Source organism: Hyaena hyaena, unplaced genomic scaffold (genome assembly GCF_003009895.1).
Source record: "Hyaena hyaena isolate Hyena2069 unplaced genomic scaffold, ASM300989v1 scaffold_8, whole genome shotgun sequence".
NCBI lineage: Eukaryota > Metazoa > Chordata > Mammalia > Carnivora > Hyaenidae > Hyaena > Hyaena hyaena.
The window spans coordinates 144549-165239 of record NW_024080640.1 but is presented as its reverse complement, the minus strand read 5'-3'; the positions used below and the strand labels follow the sequence as shown (position 1 = coordinate 165239).

The 20691-nt window shown below is 37.1% G+C and overlaps 1 long non-coding RNA gene across 2 annotated transcripts in view; it reads right to left on the bottom strand.

The window, feature by feature from the left end:
• Positions 1–20691, bottom strand: part of LOC120239320 — a 147493-nt gene that overhangs the window by 91287 nt on the left and 35515 nt on the right. For both annotated transcript variants that reach the window (XR_005530405.1, XR_005530406.1), the window contains exon 2: positions 3273–3402. This is a non-coding gene — a long non-coding RNA (uncharacterized LOC120239320). The remainder of the gene's footprint in view (positions 1–3272; positions 3403–20691) is intronic.

The following is a 20691-nucleotide window of genomic DNA, read 5'->3' as shown; positions in this document are numbered from 1 at the left end:
ACACTTCTAACTGGATTTACTAGCAATATCAAATTTGGAACAAAATTAGACACATTCCCTCCCCAGTAAAGAATATGTTTCAGTAGGACCTAGTAAGACAAAAATATGGCCTATCCATATGATTGCATAAGCACTCTCCTCCCCGTTCCCCTGCCGAGTGATTGACCTGCAGACCAAAAAAGATTCAGTAAGTTTTGTCAGGAATTTTTCTGAAGGCAGAGTTAAGTGATTAACATAACCCGATGAATATTTACAGAAAAATCCTTTTACATTCTTGCGGTGGTTTGTTGTTCACCAGACAAACTTCTTATAAGTTTGCTTCCCAAGTACTTTCGCTTGTGTTGTAAATTAATAAATTGATATTCTCATTTATACTTCAGGCTCTGTGAACTTGATTAATGTGAGTCTCAACCTCAGCAATTGACCCACTCTTGGACTGCTGACAAAATCAAATTTCTGAGCAGGTGGAACCAATCCTACGCCCTAGACTCTGGTAGCTTCTCCAAGTCAAGTGCTAACTTTAGAAACCTTTCATTGAAATAAACAGAATTCTGCCGAAAATAGTTCTAACTAAAATGCTCCATTTCTATCAAATTATAGCCATTATTAAGAGCTTGATCCAAACCTTACCTCCTACATAAAAACTTCCATTATTATAGGGGTGCCTGGGTGGCTCAGTCAGTTGACCGTCCGACTTCGGCTCAGGTCATGATTTCACAGTCCGTGAGTTCGAGCCCCACATTGGTCTCTGTGCTGACAGTTCAGAGCCTGGAGTCTGCTGGGGATTCTGTGTCTCCCTCGTTCTGCCCCTCCCCCACTTGCACTCTGTCTCTATTTCTCTCTTTCAAAAATAATAAATACGCATTTAAAAAACATTAAACTTCCATCATTATAACAGGCGACTTGCTTCTTCAAAATGTTTGTAGAACTTGTTTCCCTTGTACTTATTGGGCATTTATCACACATTAATTGCATTCTTGTTCATTAACATTGATCATATCCTGTACAAAACTTGGCTACTGGTATATTTTTTATTATCAATGTTACCTGGAATAACCCCTTATACTTAATATGGTTCAAATTTAGAATATATTTCTAAATATATAGAAATATTAGAACCAAGCTTTCTCAATTGCCCTCTTCTGCTCAGTGTCTCTCCTTTTCTGAACTTATAAATGCCTTATTATGTTTCTTAAATTTTATTTTATATTATTAACTTGCATTAAGTGACTATCTCTCCTTTAGTCCACACGTTCTTTGGTGTTGGCAAACATTTATTAGTACACATGAAAGAAATGCTTACTGAATGAATCCACATGTGTACACTCCTTAACCTAATCTTAATGCATTGTGGAATATATAGATTCCCTCTACATGAGTGTTAAATGAACACATACCCATACGGAATTACAGGAACTCCTAAAAGAAGTTTTATGAATTAAAATGATTCAGAAATATTTTTAGACAATTATTCTTACACTTTGAAGAAAAGCAGATAAATGCAAGCTTTATTTGGAGTTACGTTCGCTTTAAAGAGTGGCACAAGGTAGATAAGTTAGCAAAGAGGTATTTACCTACCAGCTATGCAATAATTGTTTTACTTTTGTGCTCTCTTTCTGCTTCCAGAGTGAAGCAAAATGTTCTGAGTTGATATATTATTTTCATATGCTTCAAAGGCTGCATTAACTTTTGTTAATTAACTTAATTACTGTGACTCAAGCAACCCTGGCTTTCCTGAAACGTTCATCAGGTCTGGAATAAAGCGAGGGATGCCTTATGGAAATAATACCTCCTGTAGACTTTGTCTGGTGTTCTCACTTTATTACTATTTGGTCACCTTGCTTTATGGAGTTTGGCTATCAATGACCACATATTACAGGTTACAAAAGTGATGCACTGAACCTGAATAGAGAAAACATTTTTATGGCAAGTGTAGATTAGTTATGTCCAAAATTCTATTTAGGACATTAGTTCTCATATTCATTGCAACTTACCTTGAGGGTGTAAATTATCAGAGTTAGAATGAATCTATAAAAGTTATACTTCCAGTTTATATTTGCATATATGATCTCTGCATCTATCTATCCCTCATTTGGGCTATAAAGTCCATTTGTCCCTCCAGAAAGATTCTTCTATTTCTCAAGTTTATAAAATTGGGTACTGTCCTATGTTACTCTTATTAGACATTTCTTTCTATCATCATTTTTTTTTTTTCTTTTAAGGACTTTCCAAACCATTCAGAAATGGTGGCCAAACTTTGAACATGCTGTCCTGATGCTACCATAGCAACTTGTCCTCCCACATGTCAACATGACAAAGAATTGAGAGGCAGATGGCCATCTGATCTTCTTGAGAGAGAAAGGTTAAGGTGAACGAATTCCACAATATGTGGGATACCAATGTAGCGGTATTCCCCCTTGCCTCCCTAATGGCGGCCTGCTATATAAGGCTTTGAAAAGACAGAAGTGGATGAAAAAAAAGGGGGTTAGTAAAGTAAGAGGAGAAAACTATATTATTCTAGAGCAGTGTGTACCATTCAAAGTGGGATTCCTGCTCACGCTGTCTCTCTCTCTCCTAGAAATAAATAAAAATATTAAAAAAAAAAAAAACACTGGGATTACTGACCCAAACAAGAATGCAAACACATTTTCATTCCTCCTCTCTCTCTTCTGTATCTATACAGATGTTATAACTGTGAACTTTACCTAAGGTAGTGTCAGGGAGAAGAGGAAGTGAATAGGAATGGAAAAGAAATCTCTGATTTTCTTGGCTTTGGAGAAAGCAGCTAATTTCAAAACCACAGAGTTATTAAAAGGATGGAAGATTTGTCCAAATTTTGATTTTGTCAAATATTTTGGTTTTGGCTGAGCAAGAAAGATTTTCTTAAGAAAAAGGTTTACAGACTAAATTATAAAAAGAATTAGAAAGTTGTGAGTTATTTCTGGTTCTAAGGTTACCACTAAAGTATGGGCATGTACACTGCACAAAGGGGCCACATTGAAGAGTTTGCTATTGACATCTTACATATTTATTCACATATATGAGCATCTGGGATGATTTGAAGACTCTTGGCTTCTAGGATTTAAAAAGAAATCTCTTCCATATAAACCCACACCTGTAGGCATGGCTGCGTACACAGATCATGCTCTGGGCTTCCACTGTTACATCCTTTCGTCACCTACAGGATGTTCTTAAATGTTCTGTAATTCCCACTTTCGCCACTCCCTCTGACCAACAGATTTGATCCAGACCTAATAATCTGATTATCTCACCTCAGGCCAGGGGTGGTAGTGGTCTCAGACTGGCATGCTGTGTGCTGGGTCCATTATAGCTTCGGTGAGTGTGAGCCAATAAGCGTTGGTACAAGAAACTCAAACACATCCACTTTCTTTCTAAATGTACCTATAGAAGCAATGGCAGATAGCATAAATTAATGATTCTAATCCTGCGAATCACAGCAGACCAGTGGCTTGATTTCATCAAAAAGTCAGTACTGATACCTTACAGTTCTTTTAAGCTTTTTCCTCTTCTGTTTCTTACTTCCAATCTGCCTCCATGTCCCATAAATTATACCTTCTAAATGCTTATATTTATTCATAATTTTAGACCTCTACCGCTAGAGATTTATTTCAAACTCTCATCATTTCTTATATGATTTACTATATTTATCTACTAGATTATTTTGTTTGCTATCCAATCTTTATCATCAGTCTCTGACACTTCTTAATAAGCTTTGTGAGAAAGAGGAAAAGGGTGACAGAGGGTTGTGGGCAGAAAGAGAATGAATGCTTGTTTTGTTCTTTACTTACTTCCATCATGTGCTACATTGTTCAACATGTAGTAAGAAAGCAAACCTTATATTTGAAGAATAAGCATATGCTTGAATGAATGAGTGAAGAGTTGCATGCATTGCTGAAAAGTTGTATCAGCTTACCATCCTGTAAGCTATAGACATAATGACTTCTCAAAATGTAAATCTAAACATGTCACTCCCATCCTTGATTTCTATTTTTTTCTCTTTGGCCTTAAATATGAAGTCTACCTGATGTGAGATTTAAGAACATCTTTTATGACAATTTTTACCTTACTTTCACATATCTGGTGTATAGCTCACCCTCAGTTTTTAACTTTTGCCCTTCTCTGAAAACACTATTTTGTTTCTCATTCTGTACCTTCAAGCACAATAGATTTTTGTTCAGATCATTCACAGAAATTCTGCAGACATTTACTTCAAGAAGGAAGTTGAACACACTGTTTACCTCTATCAGAGACCTACTAAGTCTGCTGTGAGTTTTGATTCAATATTGCCTTGCCATTTTGGAAAGTGAGCCCCTTCAACATAAAGATAGAGTCTTTGCGTGCCCAGGACTTTATACATTTCCCTGCTTTTAATAGGCATTTAATATATATTTATAGTGAATGAGTTAAAATGAATGAACCATGACACAACAAAAGGTGCACTGGTGCATTCAGGCACTTAGAGAAGCTTCAGTTTGGGGTAGTCATCCATCATTGGATGGAGGGTATTCTCTTTTCTCTCTGGTACCCAGTTATTTAAATAAGGAAGCTGATAGTTAAGACTTAAGGAAGCTAAGGGGCACCTGGGTGGCTCAGTTGGTTAAGCATCCAATTTTGGCATAGGTCATGATCTCACGGTTCATGGGTTTGAGCCCCACGTCAGGCTCTGTGCTGACAGTTCAGAGCTTGGAGCCTGCTTTAGATTTTGTCTCCCTCTCACTCTGCCCCTTCCCTGCTCACACTATCTCTATCTCTCTCTCAAAAATAAATAAAACATTTTTAAAAATTTAAAAAGACTTAAGGAAGCTGAAACTTAATATTTCAGCCTTGATTAGACTGGTAAATAAAAATTATAGGTTTCTCCAAACAAAGTTTCAGATAACATGGTCACATTTTTTCCCTCAGAAAATAATACTGTACTTACTTGTATGTATTTGATTTTTGCATATATTACTCAAAAGTTCTACTGACAGTTTTAGATGCATATTCAAATTATAAACTAATAATCTGGCTCTACAAGGGTATAGAAGATTAGACAATTCTAGAGTTTGCTCCTTGTATCTATATGAAATTTGACCCTTTAACTAACCTCTCAGACCCCCAGTTTCCTTGAATGTGACCCAGTAATAACAACATCTAATTCACGGTCGGTGATGATGATGGTGGTGGTGGTGGTGATGATGTTAATGTCAATTATTTAACAATTATCATGTGCAAGCTTCTATGATAAGCACTTTTGTAACTTATTCAATTCCCAAAACACCTGAATAAAATGCTGTATTCCTTATGTGAGTATAAAAAGATAATTGCCTAAGATTTTATAGCAAGCAAGTTATGGGATTAGAATACAGGTTAGTCGGGAAAGGCAATATGGCGGAGAAGTAGGGAACTCTGTACATTTCAGTCACCCCCATCTCTCAAACAGAGAAGGCCTGAAGCCATAGGAACCCTTACAGAATCCAGGAGTTTGGGAGGAAAAGGAGACAGCGTCCACTGAGAAAACCTTATAGCATGAGTGCAACTGGGGAAGATAAAAAGAGGGGACTGGAGACATGGAGGGAGCCCCCTTTGCGGGGAGCCATGGTAAGTCGAAGGGAAAAGAAAGAGCGGCTAAAACTGCTCAGGGAACTGTCCCTGTCCCTGGGGAAGAGAAAAACCTCACCTTGAGACACAGAGGGATCTGGTTTCCAGCTGTGCAGCTGACCTTGAGTGGGACGCACTGGTCCCAGGCAAGCCGGGCCGGGAGAAACCAATCCTCTCCTCCCCTACTCGACCTGGAGGGGAAGTGGCGCACCTGAAGCCACTCCACCGCTCTTCTGATGCAGCTCCATTCCCAGTGGGGAGGCGAGAGGCTTAAAACTGCCTCTCACAGGGACTCACCTGTGGGTTTATATTTCAATGGGGCCTGCTGATTAAGATCTGGAAACGAAGGTAGCTTGGGACATAGAGCATGGCCCACCTTGGCTACGCCCATGGCACACGGAGATCAGACCCAAAAGAGTGAGTTGCAACGCTTGGTTCGAGAGAGGACTGGGACACCGCCATTTTTCTCCCAACAACCACCAGGGTGGAACCTCAGGGCGTGACCTGCAGGATGCAGTGGAGGCTAAGACCCGACTACATCAAACCACGCCCATCCCCACTAGAGAGCTGCTTTTTTTTCTTTACCTGAGCCAGGGGCAAGACCAACATGGATGCACTGCCGTAATTAATTCTAGATCAATTCTTTCTATTCAGATATATTTTCCCTTGTGTCATTCGTATCCCTCCACTCTGCTGGACTGGGCACTCTGGTCACTGGTTTGCTTAAACAGTCACATTTAATCCATTCTCTAGATGTATACTCTACACCTCCACTGCTACCTTCCTCTCTCTCTCTCGAGTAATCAGACTATATAGTTTCTCTGAGTAACACTTTCTTCATTTTTTTCTCCTCGTCCCTTACCATTTCTCCTCTTTCTCTCTGAATTAAGCCTCTTAGTCTCTCTGCCAGGTCATTTCCAATTTCGCTTCCTCCCCACCCTGTCTTTTCTCTCTTTGTTTATGCTCTTCCATCAGCACTGCTTACACCTGGCTCTTTATTTGTAGCTGGGAATTCTGGTTTTATGCTTTTAGACTGTTTTTGTCTTTTGGTTTTTTCTTTTCTTTTCTTCTTTTTCATTTTTTACTTTATTTTTATTTTTGTTATTTGTTTTTCCTCCTTCCTCCTTTTTCTTCCCCTTCTTTTTTTTTTTTTTTTCTTTTTCCCTTTCGGTTTGAGTGTTTATTAGATTTGTCTGTGCATTTGTGTGCCTTTTTTCCTGTGTGTTTGTCTGTCTGTTTTCTTGCCAGGGCTACCTCAAGAAACAAACCAAAGTACACATGGTGGAGAGTCCTGAATACCACTATGAGTAGGGAAATAAAACAACCAAAGTCTCAACAAGAGAGACCAAGAGACACCATTCAAAGAACATTTCCTGAAAGGACAGGCCCTGGACAGTCAAAGAGCCTTCTTTAATACAGCAGTATTCGCAGGTGCAGAGTGCATAACAAGCTTTTAAAACTAACAAGAGACAGAAAGCTAGTCAAAATGATTAAATAGAAGAACTCTCCTCTAAAGAAATTCCAGGAAGAAATGACAGCTAAAGAACTGCTCAAAACAGATATAAGCAACATCACTGAACAAGAATTTAGAGCAATAGTCATAAAATTAATAGCTGGGCTTGACAAAGACATGGAAGACATCAGAGAAACTATTGCTACAAAGACTATGGAGCTTAAATATAGCTGTGATAAATTAAAAAATGCTATAAATGAGATGCATAATAAAATGGAGATGTCCAATGCACAGATCGAAGAGGCAGAGAATAGGTGAATTAGAAGACACAATTATAGAAAAAGAGGAAACCGAGAAAAAGAGAGATAAAATGATCCAGGAACCCAAAAGGAGAGTTCGAGAGCTGAGCAATACAATCAAACGGAGCAATATCCATATCATAGGAATTCCAGAAGAGGTAGAGAGAGGGAAAGGCGCTGAAGGAGTCCTTGAACAAATTATAGCTGAGAACTTCCCCAATCTGTGGAAGGAAACAGATGTTGAAATCCAAGAGGCACAGAGAACTCCCCTCAGACATAACTTGAATCGATCTTCTGCATGACATATCACAGTGAAACTGGCAAAATATAAGGACAAAGAATTCTGAAAACAGCTAGGGATAAAAGGGCCCTAACATACAAAGTGTTACCTATCAGTGTGGTTACAGACCTATCTACTGAAACTTGGCAGGCCTGATTTGAATGGTAGGAAATCTTCAATGTGATGAACAGAAAAAATATGCAGCCAAGAATCCTCTATCCAGCAAGCCTGTCATTCAGAACAGAAGAGATAAAAGTCTTCCCAAATAGAATACAGGTTAGTCAGGTTTCAAAGTTATGTCCTTAACTACTACATTATAGCAAAACTTCCTATGAAAAACCTTCCATGCACAATATACCTAATTTCTAGGTAATTGTGCATATTGGGAAGAAAGTATTGATTTTTAAATAGAAGTCCCTCCTGAGAAGCTAATAAATATGATTCATGAATGGATTGTATAACTGCTCTTATCTCTTATACTGATTTCTTTCTTAATTTGCTATGGGGAACTAATATTCTATTATTTATTCAGTTCAGATACCACAATAATGTAATACCATAAAAATAAATTGAAGTATTCTGAGTAGAAAGCAAGTAATTAACATTGCTTCAGCTGCGTTCCACAGAGTGAAGGAGTGTTTCGTGACCTAAAAGCTCGTTTTCTTTTTTAAATATATTCATCTTCTGAAATGTAGTTGTATTATTAACAAATTTTCTCTGCTTTTGTTATTTCTTGAAGCACTTTTAAACTGGATATTTTTTCTACCCATAATATGAAATGTTATTCAAGAATAGTCCTAAAATCTCCTTATGGTCTCCCTGAGGTACACTAAAACTTTATCATTTGCAATTTCTTTCAGTTGGATTACTGCTTGTAAATCATCAACATTATCATCATCGTCGTCGTCGTCGTCATCATCATCATCCATCTACCTTGTAATGGGTTTTCATTTTTTTGAAATTGTGTGGGTTCCAATTTAGCAGTTGACCCCATATTCCTGAACAAGGAGCCATGGATAAAACATGCTGCTTCATAAGGAAGAACGATGCTTACTCTGGATTTTCTTAAGTCTAAGAGATGGTGTGGGAAGGAGGTGAAAAGACTAAATGAGAAAGAAAACGGAGAAGAAGGAAAAGGCAGGGGGAAGTTCTAAAGTATATCAGAAGTACTAATTCCAAATATATGGACATTCCCTACTTCACTGCACAACCTCTTATCAATTTTTTTAAAGGTAAGGTCTACTGAATATTTCATTTTGTTATTTTGTCAAGTGTTTCAATCAAACCAAATAAAGTTGAGAAAAAAATAATGAAAACTATATTCATAATTCCACTTAAGGAATAAAACATTAAAGTTATAGCAAATCTATATACTATCTCTCCACAATCACATCAGAGCTAATTACATCTGTACATCAGTCAGGATAGGCTGGATAATAAACTATCTCCTAAATCAAAGTCATGCAAAACAGCAACAGTTTATTTCTTAACTCATGGTAAAAGTCCATATAGGCGGACACTCAGGGTCATAGCCATAATTTTGAATTTCAATAGCCTCCATGCTAGTAAGAAAAGCGAGATCTCTGGGAAGTCTCACACTAACAATTAAATGCTTTAGTTGAATAGAAATATTACTTGTAACTAACATATCATTAGCTGGAATAAATCACCTGGTCCCTTAAACCCCAAAGGCATGAGAAAGTGTAGAGCTACCATGTACTTAGAAGGCACAGGAACCAGAAACACTGGTGAGCAGCAATAATGACCACTTTACCCTGATGTTCTTGTCTATCTTTTTAATGTATACATGCATGTGTATTTATACCCTTTTCCAAATATAATATATGCTTTATGAGTTTTTAATATTTTATAGAAATTATACTTTACTATTTTCTTCCTGAGACTTGTTTTTCTTTTTGGTCATATTTATATTTATGGCATTATCCAAACTGATACATGTAGACTTGTTGATATATTGCTGCAAATTATTTCATTCTCTAAATGGATCACATTTTTATTTGCCCAGTTTTCTATTGATGGACACTTCGGATATTTCCTTTTTTCTTGGTCCTTTGATGCATGCATACAGTATTAGAATCACCTTGTTAAATTCTATAAAAAAAACTACCAGCATTTATTAAATGTTTACTTGTCAGACAGAGAGACACAGAGAGCGACAGAGAAAGCTTGAATGGGAGAGGGGTGGAGAGGAGCAGAGAGAGAGGGAGACACAGAATCTAAAGCAGGCTCCAGCCTCTGAGCTGTCAGCACAGAACCCAACAATGGGCTCAAACCCAGGAACTGTGAGATCATGACCTGAGCCAAAGTCCGATGCTTAACCGAATGAGCCAGGTGCCCCAACTATCGGCATTTTTCTTGCAATTAAACTGAATTTATAGATTTACTTGGATGTAATTAGTTTCTTAACAATATTGAATTTACTTATCAATAATAATAGATATTTCTCCATTTACTTAAAACTTTTTTGAGAATGTCTTTTGATTTTATTTAAATTTTTCCTTAAATGATAAGTACCTTTAAATATCTTTTATTAATGATCTTATCTTTTGTTATAATTATTCTCAAGTATATTCTATATGTTATTGCTAGTATTACTTATATTCTGTTTCTGGTACATTTTCTAATGCTTTGTTATGAATAAACAAGAGTGATCTTAATTTTCTATATCAACTATATATCCAGGGAGATTGCTAACACTCTTAACAGCTCAAGTAATTCATTTGTAGAGTCTTGAATTTCCTACAAAGGTAATCTTACAGTTTTTAACACAGCATTTCCTTTTTACCTTTCTCTCTTTAAAACAGTTCTTGTTTTTTTCTTGTCACACTACATTGCCTAAAACCACAAGTACAATATCAGATAGAAGTAATGATAATGAACATTTTTAGATTTCTCTAGAGTTGTTAGTTCTATTGTTTAACCCTTAAATATGATATTTGTTATTAGCTTTTTACAGATATTCCTTATCAGTTTTAGGAAGTTTTTTCTACTTCAAATGTTTTATCCTGCACAACTATAAATTTGTCTCCTTTGACCAATATCCTATTTCTTTCACTCCGATAAACAGATTTTTAAAACTGTTTATTTCTAGTTTACCCTTTTGTTGAGATTGCTAACATTTGAGAATCCAGGCTTTATTTGTGCAACTCATCCAACTTTACTACTTGAATTAGCCCCAAACTTGCCTCCTGTCTCTTAATTCATGCTAAAACCAAAGCTCCTTTTTACGGAGATTGGCAAGTAATCAACTGAAATATCATTCCCACTTTATCAAGCTTACTTTCTGCTTCCCTTTCATTTTTTCATTTATCTTTATATAGCCATTGCTTTCTTCTGAGTTCTGAGCACCTTTAAAAGGTGAATGATATGTTACATTCCTAATTTTTCCATGCTTCACAATGGGGTTTAAAAATGATATTAAGATAGTCAATGATTTTTGTAAAATAGTCTTTACATAACTTGGCTGAGATCAATCATAGTACCAGATAATTTGATTTGAGGATTGATAAGAGAAATGTAGAAGGGAGAGGAAAAAAAGGCATGAGTCAGTTCCTAGGCCTTCCATTTCTTGGTATTCATCTTTTTACCCATTCATTCATGCATCATTCAGCAAAATTGAAGCTTGGCCATCAAGCAAGATTTTTTAATAAGGATTCCTAGTTGAAATGATACCTGATTTAAAAAAAAAAAACGTAGGAGTTAATTAGAAAACTCAATGGAAGAAAATGAGGGCAAGAAAGAAAATTATAAATTAAAAAAAAGCATCTTAGAAGTATGGAGATTTCAAAGTTAACATCCATATAATTATTATAATGGCCTTACAAAATATATCTTCAGTATTTTTAATGTATTGTTTTACTTTATTTCAATAAATTCAGTAATCATTTGTTTTGCTTACCTTATAATACCACTTTATAAAATACTGAAATATGTGGCCTTCTCATTTCAGATTTACTACCTCAGAGTTTTAGTAGCACTGCTTTTTTATTAAAGTATCCTTATTTTTTTGGCTCTCAACTACCATTAACAGGAGATATTTGTCAGTTCACTTCTTTAAAAAGTATTTTTTTCATTAAATTTTCTTTAACATTTATTTACTTTTGAGAGACACAATGTGACCAGAGGAGGGTCAGAGAGAGAGGGAGACACAGAATCTGAAGCAGATTACAGGTTCCGAGCTGTCAACACAGAGCCCAGTGCAAGGCTCAAACCCACAGGTCATGAGATCATGACTGAATGAAATCATGACCTGAGGCGAAGCCTAACTCTTAACCAACTGAGTCATCCAGTTGCCCTGCACTTCTTAAAAAAAAAAAAAAAGTATCAAAGTATCAGCATAGGTTTAGAACAACCTCCTGCCTTCCAATTCTCTGGATTTACGGTTTGGTCATCTTTATTTGTACATTTTCTAATATACATAAATGGATATGTTTTCCTCAGTCTAAACCTATAATTAGCCATCTTCACATCAGTCGTACCAGTGCACGCAGGGTTATATTATGCTAATTTCATCAGGAACTAGATTTGTTTTTCATTTGTCAATAATGTGTCCACCCAAACCAGGGATATGTTACAACTCTCAAATCCAAAGCCAATTGGCAGTCTCAGGAAAGGCTTCAAGATTGTACTGAATTCATGTCTCAGGGGTTGTCCTCTACTTTTGGGCTCCATCTCTACAGTAAGGCCTTAAATAATTATTCAAAGAATGTTCCAACTTTGTTTGGCTTAATCATTATACCAACAGTGTGCAGGAGTTTAGAAAGCAATTTAAAGGTGACAGAAAATATATTTTCATATTAAAATTTTAAAGCCTAAATATTTGTATAAAGCAAACCACAGGAATTACGTTAACAGAGAATGAAGAAAACTTTTGAAATTATAATGAAGGACATAGGAAATGGTCTGAATAAATGCAGAGACACGCTCTTGGATGGTATAAATTGATTTTATAAAGATGTCTATTTTCATAAAATTAATTTGTAAACTTTTCACTGAGATTGTTTTGTGAAATTTGATAAAGCTATCATAAAATATACATGGAAAAATAAAGGTACATGAACAACTAACTAAAATTTAGCAGGAGTGTTTGCTAGATGTTGATGGGGAATTGATTCACTATCTCCCTGGCTTCCCACTTAACACTAACACAACTAGACACTAGATTAAATACACTTTCAAATGAACTATATGTACACTTAAGGTAAAACTATAAAGAGAAGAAAATGTAAAATAATTTATTTGGGACTCTCATATCTTCTTTCTATTCTCATCCCCTTCTCATTTGATTTTAATCCTCTTTCTCTTCCTTCTCTTTTAGCAATTGCTTTAAAAAGAGAGGTAAAACATTTGCTAAATCCAGTTGCAGTGTCAATCTTGACTGCATTTTTGATGGGTCAAACATATATGCTAAGGTGATCCTAAAGTCAGAAGGAATACATAAATACCTATGTATTTTGTTTTGTCTTAAAATCTAAAATTTGATTTTTTTCTTCTAATTATTAAATGCAGGTTATACTGCATTTACATTATACAACTAGGTTAACTGTCTAAAATGAAGTGAAACTAAACCATCTGATTCTCATGAGCTGAGTACAAATTAAGTGACGTAATCAGGAAAAGAATGAATCCAATGCCAATATATAAATGATCTTAAGTTTTTTTCTGACAGAAGAACAAGGTCTCAAGTTGTTCCCTAACAGCTGTAGCAGGTTGCAGTCAGAGGGCATGAACAGAATGACATTAAACTTGTCCTCAAATACATAAACTTGTGACCTTGGCCTCATTAGTTGTGTGGTGTGCTCTGAGTTAACAAGTTGTAGCCTAAACAATCTGTAATTGCCTTCACATACTACACATACCTTGAGAATCTGTGCATAAAGATAAATAGTCCTGGTCTTTCATGGCTCAGTGTTATGTCTAGGAAGGTGTTTACTGCCATTCTTTGTGTGGAGGGAAGTCATGGGCTATTGATCCAAATACCAACATGCTTTCAGCATCTTCCTCCCCCTTCAGGAACTTAGCCTTAGTTCACTCATGTCCTATACTTCTTGTTTACAGAGAGAGTTCAGGCTCTTCACTGTCAAAAATTCATTGTGTAGCTTAAAGCAGCGATGAGTGATGGCAGCTCTCAACTGCAGTGGCAATCCAACCCAACCAGTACTGAAGCTGCAGTCCACATGTAACTGCTCAGCAGCCCTGGGGGATCTCAGCATTCAGTCCTCCATTGGGAATTGTGCAGGCATTGCTTCAAGCTCTGTTATTTAAAACGTGTTTTGGGGGCGCCTGGGTGGCTTAGTCGGTTAAGCGTCCGACTTTCGCTTGGGTCATGATCTCGCGGATCGTGGGTTCGAGCCCCGCGTCGGGCTCTGTGCTGACTGCCGGCTCAGAGCCTGGAGCCTGTTTCAGAGTCTGTGACTCCCTCTCTCTCTGACCCTCCCCTGCTCATGCTGTCTCTCTCTCTCCTAGAAATAAGTAAAACATTAAAAAAAAAATTAAAAAAAATAAATAAATAAAACGTGCTTTGCATCCTTTGTATACTTCATAAGGCATGGAAGACAGACCAAGCGTTGAAGAAGCAATTCTGCCAAGAAATCTTTCGGCTCTGCCTAAGTCATCTAACCTTTTTGGTCTCAAATTCTGTAACTACAAAATTAAAGGGTTGGACTAAGGGGCACTTAGGTAGCTCAGTCAGTTAAGCATGACTTCGGCTCAGGTCATGATCTTGTGGTGTGTGCGTTTGAGCCCAGCGTCAGGCTCTGTGCTGAGAGCTCAGAACCTGGAGCCTGTTTCAGATTCTGTCTACCTCTCTCTCTGCCCCTCCCTCATTTATGCACACACGCTCTCTCTTTCTCAAAACTCAATAAATAAATTTAAAGAAAAAAAAAAAGTGAAGTGTTGGGCTAAGTGACCTTGAAGTGGCACTTAACCTCTGAGATTTAGGATTTCAAATTCAGGGGAAAATCCCACCAATGTCCTTATAAAAGCCAATTTTGCTCAAGATCCTTGTCATAGTTTAGACTGGAGGAAAAAAAAAAAACCTTTAAGGAAGAACTTACTGCAGTGGTCGCTAAGGAAACCAGCTGCATAGTGTGGCTCAGTCGGTTCAGAGTCTGACTTCGGCTCAGGTCATGATCTTATGGATATGAAGGAGGAGAGTGGTTGTAATGGAAGAGATGTACATGTCTCAGAGGAAATGATGTCAGTGAAGAAATTCACATTAAAAAGCTTCCAGAAATTTCACAACATTGGAAGTTCAAAGGATCCAAACATGGAAAGGATTATGACAATTTTCCAAGTCACAGAAAAGATGCTTGCTCCATATTGTAAGCTATATAAGAGAAAAGCAAGCACTGTTCAAAGTTTTTCTCATAGGAAATAAACATCTTAGTTTTCAATGTTTCTAATGTTTTATAGTGTCCTGAATATTATTTTTGCTACTTTTTCAAGTCCCTGTATGTTTATAATCATAAGATAGTTTTTAAATGTTTTGATAAAACCTTTAAAGGTCATGACACATTCATAATTTTCCCATTGGTTTTTAAAATTGTTTTGCTCACTTTCAGGTTACGTGGTCAGTTTACAGTCCCACATTACCACAGGAAGAGAGGATGCTGTATATAACAGTTCCAAAACTAGACTCCTGAGTTTCCCCAGAAAACTTTCTCTACCTGCAGTGATTCCCAGCTTAGCTCATGACAACTTCATCCTTACCTGCTGATTAGACCCAGAGCCATGGAGCCATCCTTGACTCCTCTCTTCCCTTCATACTTCAAATCCAACATGTCAACAATCTTATTGGCTTTACCAGCAAAATGCATACAGAATCAGATCTCTCCTCATTTCCTCTGCGGCTACCATCTTGATCCTGTCACCATCACCTACATCTTTCACATTAATTCCAAGAATCTCAACTGAGCTCACAACTACTCTTTCTACTTGCCTCCAGTCTGTTCTCAAACCAGTAGCCAAAGTGACTTCGTTTAAACAGATATCAGATCCTGTGAGTTTTCCTAAGAATCAACCAGTAGGGGCGCCTGGGTAGCTTAGTTGGTTAAGGGTCCGACTTTCGCTTAGGTCATGATCTCGCGGTTCGTGGGTTCGAGCCCCGCGTCGGGCTCTGTGCTGACTGCCAGCTCAGAGCGTGGAGCCTGTTTCAGTCTGTGACTCCTTCTCTCTCTGACCCTCCCCTGCTCACGCTGCCTCTCNTGACTCCTTCTCTCTCTGACCCTCCCCTGCTCACGCTGCCTCTCTCTCTCTCCTAGAAATAAATAAAACATTAAAAAAAAAAATTAAAAAAAAAAAAAAAAAAAAAAGAATCAACCAGTAGCTTTCCCATTCATTCATAGTAAAAGCTTAAGTCTGTCTAAAGACCTTTAAGGTCTGAAATAATGTGATCCCCTCCTCCCTAGATTTTACCCCTGCCATGTTCCTTCTCTGATCGGATTCCTTGCCTTCTTCTTCTTGCTGCCCTGCACCAGTCATACTAGCCTCCTTGTTGTTTCTGAAGCACGGTCTTCTTCCCTTAGGACTTCACACCCATTGTTACTTCTATCTATAATATAATAAATTACATTATATTTCATCATCACCTTCAAATTGTTGAATATCACCAGATACTTTCATCATCACCTTCAAACTCTTGCTATAAATGACATTTTCTCAGTAAAGCTGCCCTAACTACCCTAATTAAAACTGCAAATCTCCACTCTTGCCCAAATCTATTTTACATTTCCCCCCAAAGCATCTATAACCTTCTAATATACTTTAATATCCCTTTTATTTTATTAACAGTCTTCCCTTCCATTTTTCCCAATAAAGCAGAAGCTACACAAAGGCAGAGATTTTTGTTATTTTCACTTATGTATTCCACAGCCTTAAATCATGGCAGGCACGTATCTGGCACTCAATAAACATTTGCTGAGTAAATAAATGTAATGAATAATGCATAAAAAATAAGGTGTCTCTATATTGTTAGAAGAAAGGTGTACTGAAAGAAAAGAAGGAAGGAAGGAAGGATGGAAGGGAGAAAAGAAAGAAAGGAAAGAAAGAAAGAAAAAAAGAAAGAAAGAAAGAAAGAAAGAAAGAAAGAAAGAAAGAAAGAAAGAAAGAAAGAAAAAGAAAGAAAGAAAGAAAGAAGTATAGATATGTATTCCAAGAACTTTTTCTTCATAATCCAACTCAAGAGGTGTCAAGGGAAATGTTGCTTAGGGCTTTGAAAGTAGAGACTGCAAGGGGCGCCTGGGTGGCTCAGGGGGTTAAGTGTCCAACTTCAGCTCAGGTCATGATATCACGGTCCATGGGTTCAAGCCCCATGTCGGGCTCTGTGCTAACGGCTCAAATCCTGGACCCTGCTTTGGATTCTGTGTCTCCCTCTCTCTGCCCCTCCCCTATTCGTGCTCCGTCTCTCTCCATCTCTCAAAAATGAATAAACGTTAAAAAAAATTTTAAAAAGAAAGTAGAAACTCCGAGGCAGGCGGGTGGGGACAAGTGGTTCAACAGCAGGAGACTGATTATCAAAAGATACAGTTCTCTCCGATCTTCCTGAGAGAGGAAGAGAACTGTGTGCCTACTGAAGGTGCAGAGAAGGAGGTAGAGCACATCAGAACAGTCTGTATTTGAGGCAACAGTGCTGAAAGAAGGGAGATATCATGAGTAATTTTAAGCAGGTACAATTAGCAGAAAGCTTTTCAGAGGAGAAATGTTTAAATAGGAGTTTTCAATTTTCTTGTCAAGTATATGTTGTGTGTTTGAGAAAATCTACATTAAAGATCTGCAGGATTCTTCACAAATTCTCTAGGATTCTGGAGGAGTCAGTAACTCTTGTTTTACTAATGCAAAACTGTAAAGTCCTAGGCCAGGAAGGAAGTTTGATAGTGCCTTAATTTTGTTTATAATCACAGAATCACAAACTCTACCTGAGTTGGTGAGTTTCCCTCAATCCTTCCTGATCAGTATTTTCTTAATAGTATCCTCTATGAAATAGGCAAACCAAACATGAATTCTAAGAGAAATGAAGAGGGAGTTAATTAATGACTTAAGAAAAATGTCAGACAAAAATGATATCTTACATTGGATGTAAGATAAATACCATGAACTATTTTATTTAATATTTAATTTTATTGCCACATACTTGGTATGTGGTTTTTCTTGAGAGGATTATTAACCATCATTAAATAAGCAAGTCTCTGTAGCCACAACCTGTGGGGCACAATGTATATAATTGTCCAAGTGAGAAGCAGCTCAATTACAGATCAGCAGCCAAGTGCAAAGGATCAGCCACAAGACTTCCAGTCTGGAGTTAGTAGCTGAAACTACTGTTAGTTTTCTGTTCGTGATGTCATGATTTATATGGATGTCACTCTAGGTCAGAATGTATACGATGGTAGCATATTTTTCTTCTTTTCTGTTTTCTAAAAAAGTAGTTGATACACAGAGTTACATTAGTTTCAGATGTACAACACAGTGATTCGACAACTCTATACATTATGCTGTGCTCACCGGAAGTGTAGCTACCATCTGTCATCATACAACCCTGTTATGATACCACCGACTATATTGCCTATGCTCTACCTTTCATCCCCATGACTTATTTATTCATACTTCCCTTTGCCCATTTTGCCCATGCCCCCACCTGCCTCCCCTGTAACAAGCACCGGTTTGTTCTCTGTATTCATGGGTCTGCTTTACAGGTTCTTTCTCTGAGGTGCCCAGTAGGATAACCTGAAACCTCATCACACATGAGCACTCTACATGTCTGATTCTATAAACAAATCAGGCAAATTTTGTAATTATTCATCCAGATGTTAAGTTGAATGGATGAACAACTGGAAAAAAAACAGACATTTAATTTTTAATTTTGTTTTCACTTTTGGGATATATTTCATTATACTTGAAACCCAAAAAAAGTACAAAGAAGTTTTCAGAACACCATTCCAGTTGGTAATATTTGGAAAAAGACTTCCAAATGACACATTGATATAATCTTTACAAATGCATTCATAGACTTATGCCTTATTTTATGTTCTCAACGAAGGTGTATGTGTGTGTGTGGGTGTGTGCGCACGCGCGCCTGGTGTAGATTCACAAAATACATCAATTATTTCATTCGTTATTTATTTATTCAACTAATTTGTATAAAGTGTTCAATTCTAGTAGATGGATGTGAGGACAACAAGAACTATCTGCCCATACAGGAATCCAGATTATGGAGAAGACGGCTGGGTGATTCCCAAGGACATGAGAGATCAGATAAACTGAGGATTTTCACTAAGCAGAGTTGTAAATCCCAGTGACTCTAATGCTTTACAAAGCCTCCAGAGGAGGAAGCAGTTTTATAAACTATTTTTATTATGAAGTTCCCTAAGGAGGATTCTAGCATCCCACCCTCTTCCCACGAGTCTGGCATTGTCCTATGTCCAGCCACCCCTGGTGAAGGCTGTCTTTCTCCAACACCAGCAGAGTAAGCTACAGATACTTTATCCTTCTATCTCGTCCCTGCTCCATATTTCTGCTCTTAGTATTTTCTTCTGGGGTAAAAAGGGTAAGACAGTGAAGAAATAATAATGACATATTTTAAAAGGCACAAAATTTCTACCTTGGATCTGGGTTCTATCTTAATTGACCCTAGGGGTAAAACTCTCTGCCATGGAAAGGATATAAAGAATCATATTTATGGCTTTTAAATTCATATCCAAGAAAATATAACATTTAAATATTCTCAGTCTATGGTAATTTTCATCTCCATACATAATTTAAAAGCCATCATCCTTCAAACATAATTTAAAAAGCAACGGGAGATGGTGAAAAGGGAGGACTTTTGGGGCACCTGGGTGGCTTAGTCGGTCAAGCGTCCGACTTTTGCTTAGGTCATGATCTCGCGGTTCGAGGGTTCGGGCCCCGCGTCGGGCTGTGTGCTGGCTGCCAGCTCAGAGCCTGGAGCCTGTTTCAGTCTGTCACTCCCTCTCTCTCTGACCCTTCCCCGCTCAAGCTGTCTCTCTCTCTCTCTCTCTCTCCTAGAAATAAATAAAACATTAAAAAAAAAAAAAAAGGTAGGACTTTTGCAGTATGAAATACCTGGGTCTAAATTCCTACCATTCTATCTCCTCTCTGATACTCCCGCAGTTTCCTGAGCTGCTCCCATTATCAGTTTCTTTGTCCATGTGAAAGAACTAATGAATCTTGAATATAGAAGAGAGAGGAATAGAGTTGAAATATACAATGACTTTTCAATGATTATTTGTTCCTTCCTATTGAACACATACGGATATGATCTTTAATTTTCCTATTCTTTAAACTGAGGAATGAGAGATAACATTTATTGAGAACTTACTATGTTTCGGGCACTGGGTTAAGTGCTTTCATAATCCATTAATTACATCACATTAATCTATTTAATTCTTACAATAACTTTATAAAATAAGAACTATTGTTATCTATTTTTATAGTCAAGGAAAATGAATAATGTAGAGTTGCTTTATTGTACCTGAGGTTGAAAATCAGACAACTGGAGTCTGGCGGTTCCATCTCATCTATGCCGTCATCCACTAGACTACAGATTTCTTTACTGAAGCATCATATCCAAACATTTCTTTCAAATCAGTATTATATGAAATTTTGGGGAAACACTTCTATCTAAAATAGTGAAGTACTTCACTAAAATAGTCCTATCCTGTACATTGTTTAAATGAACTATTATTGATGAGTTATAGCAAAAGGTTAACTCAAGTGATAAATGAAAAATTTCAAGTTCAGATAACAACACTTAAAACTGAGCTGGCTGATAGCCAGACTACCAAATATCACTAAACTCTTTACCTATGATCTACTCTTTTCTAATTCCCTGCATCTCTGGATTAGATATGCTTAATTACTGAAGTTAAACTCAGTATTTCCAAATTGTTTAGATATAGATGAGAGGGATTTTGTTTAGAAAGATGCTATACACATATCTCTATCATTAAGACTTAGAAATGCTTATATCTTCTTTTAGGTAGAAAGACACACTTCTCAATATAAGAAATTTAAGTATATTAAAGAAA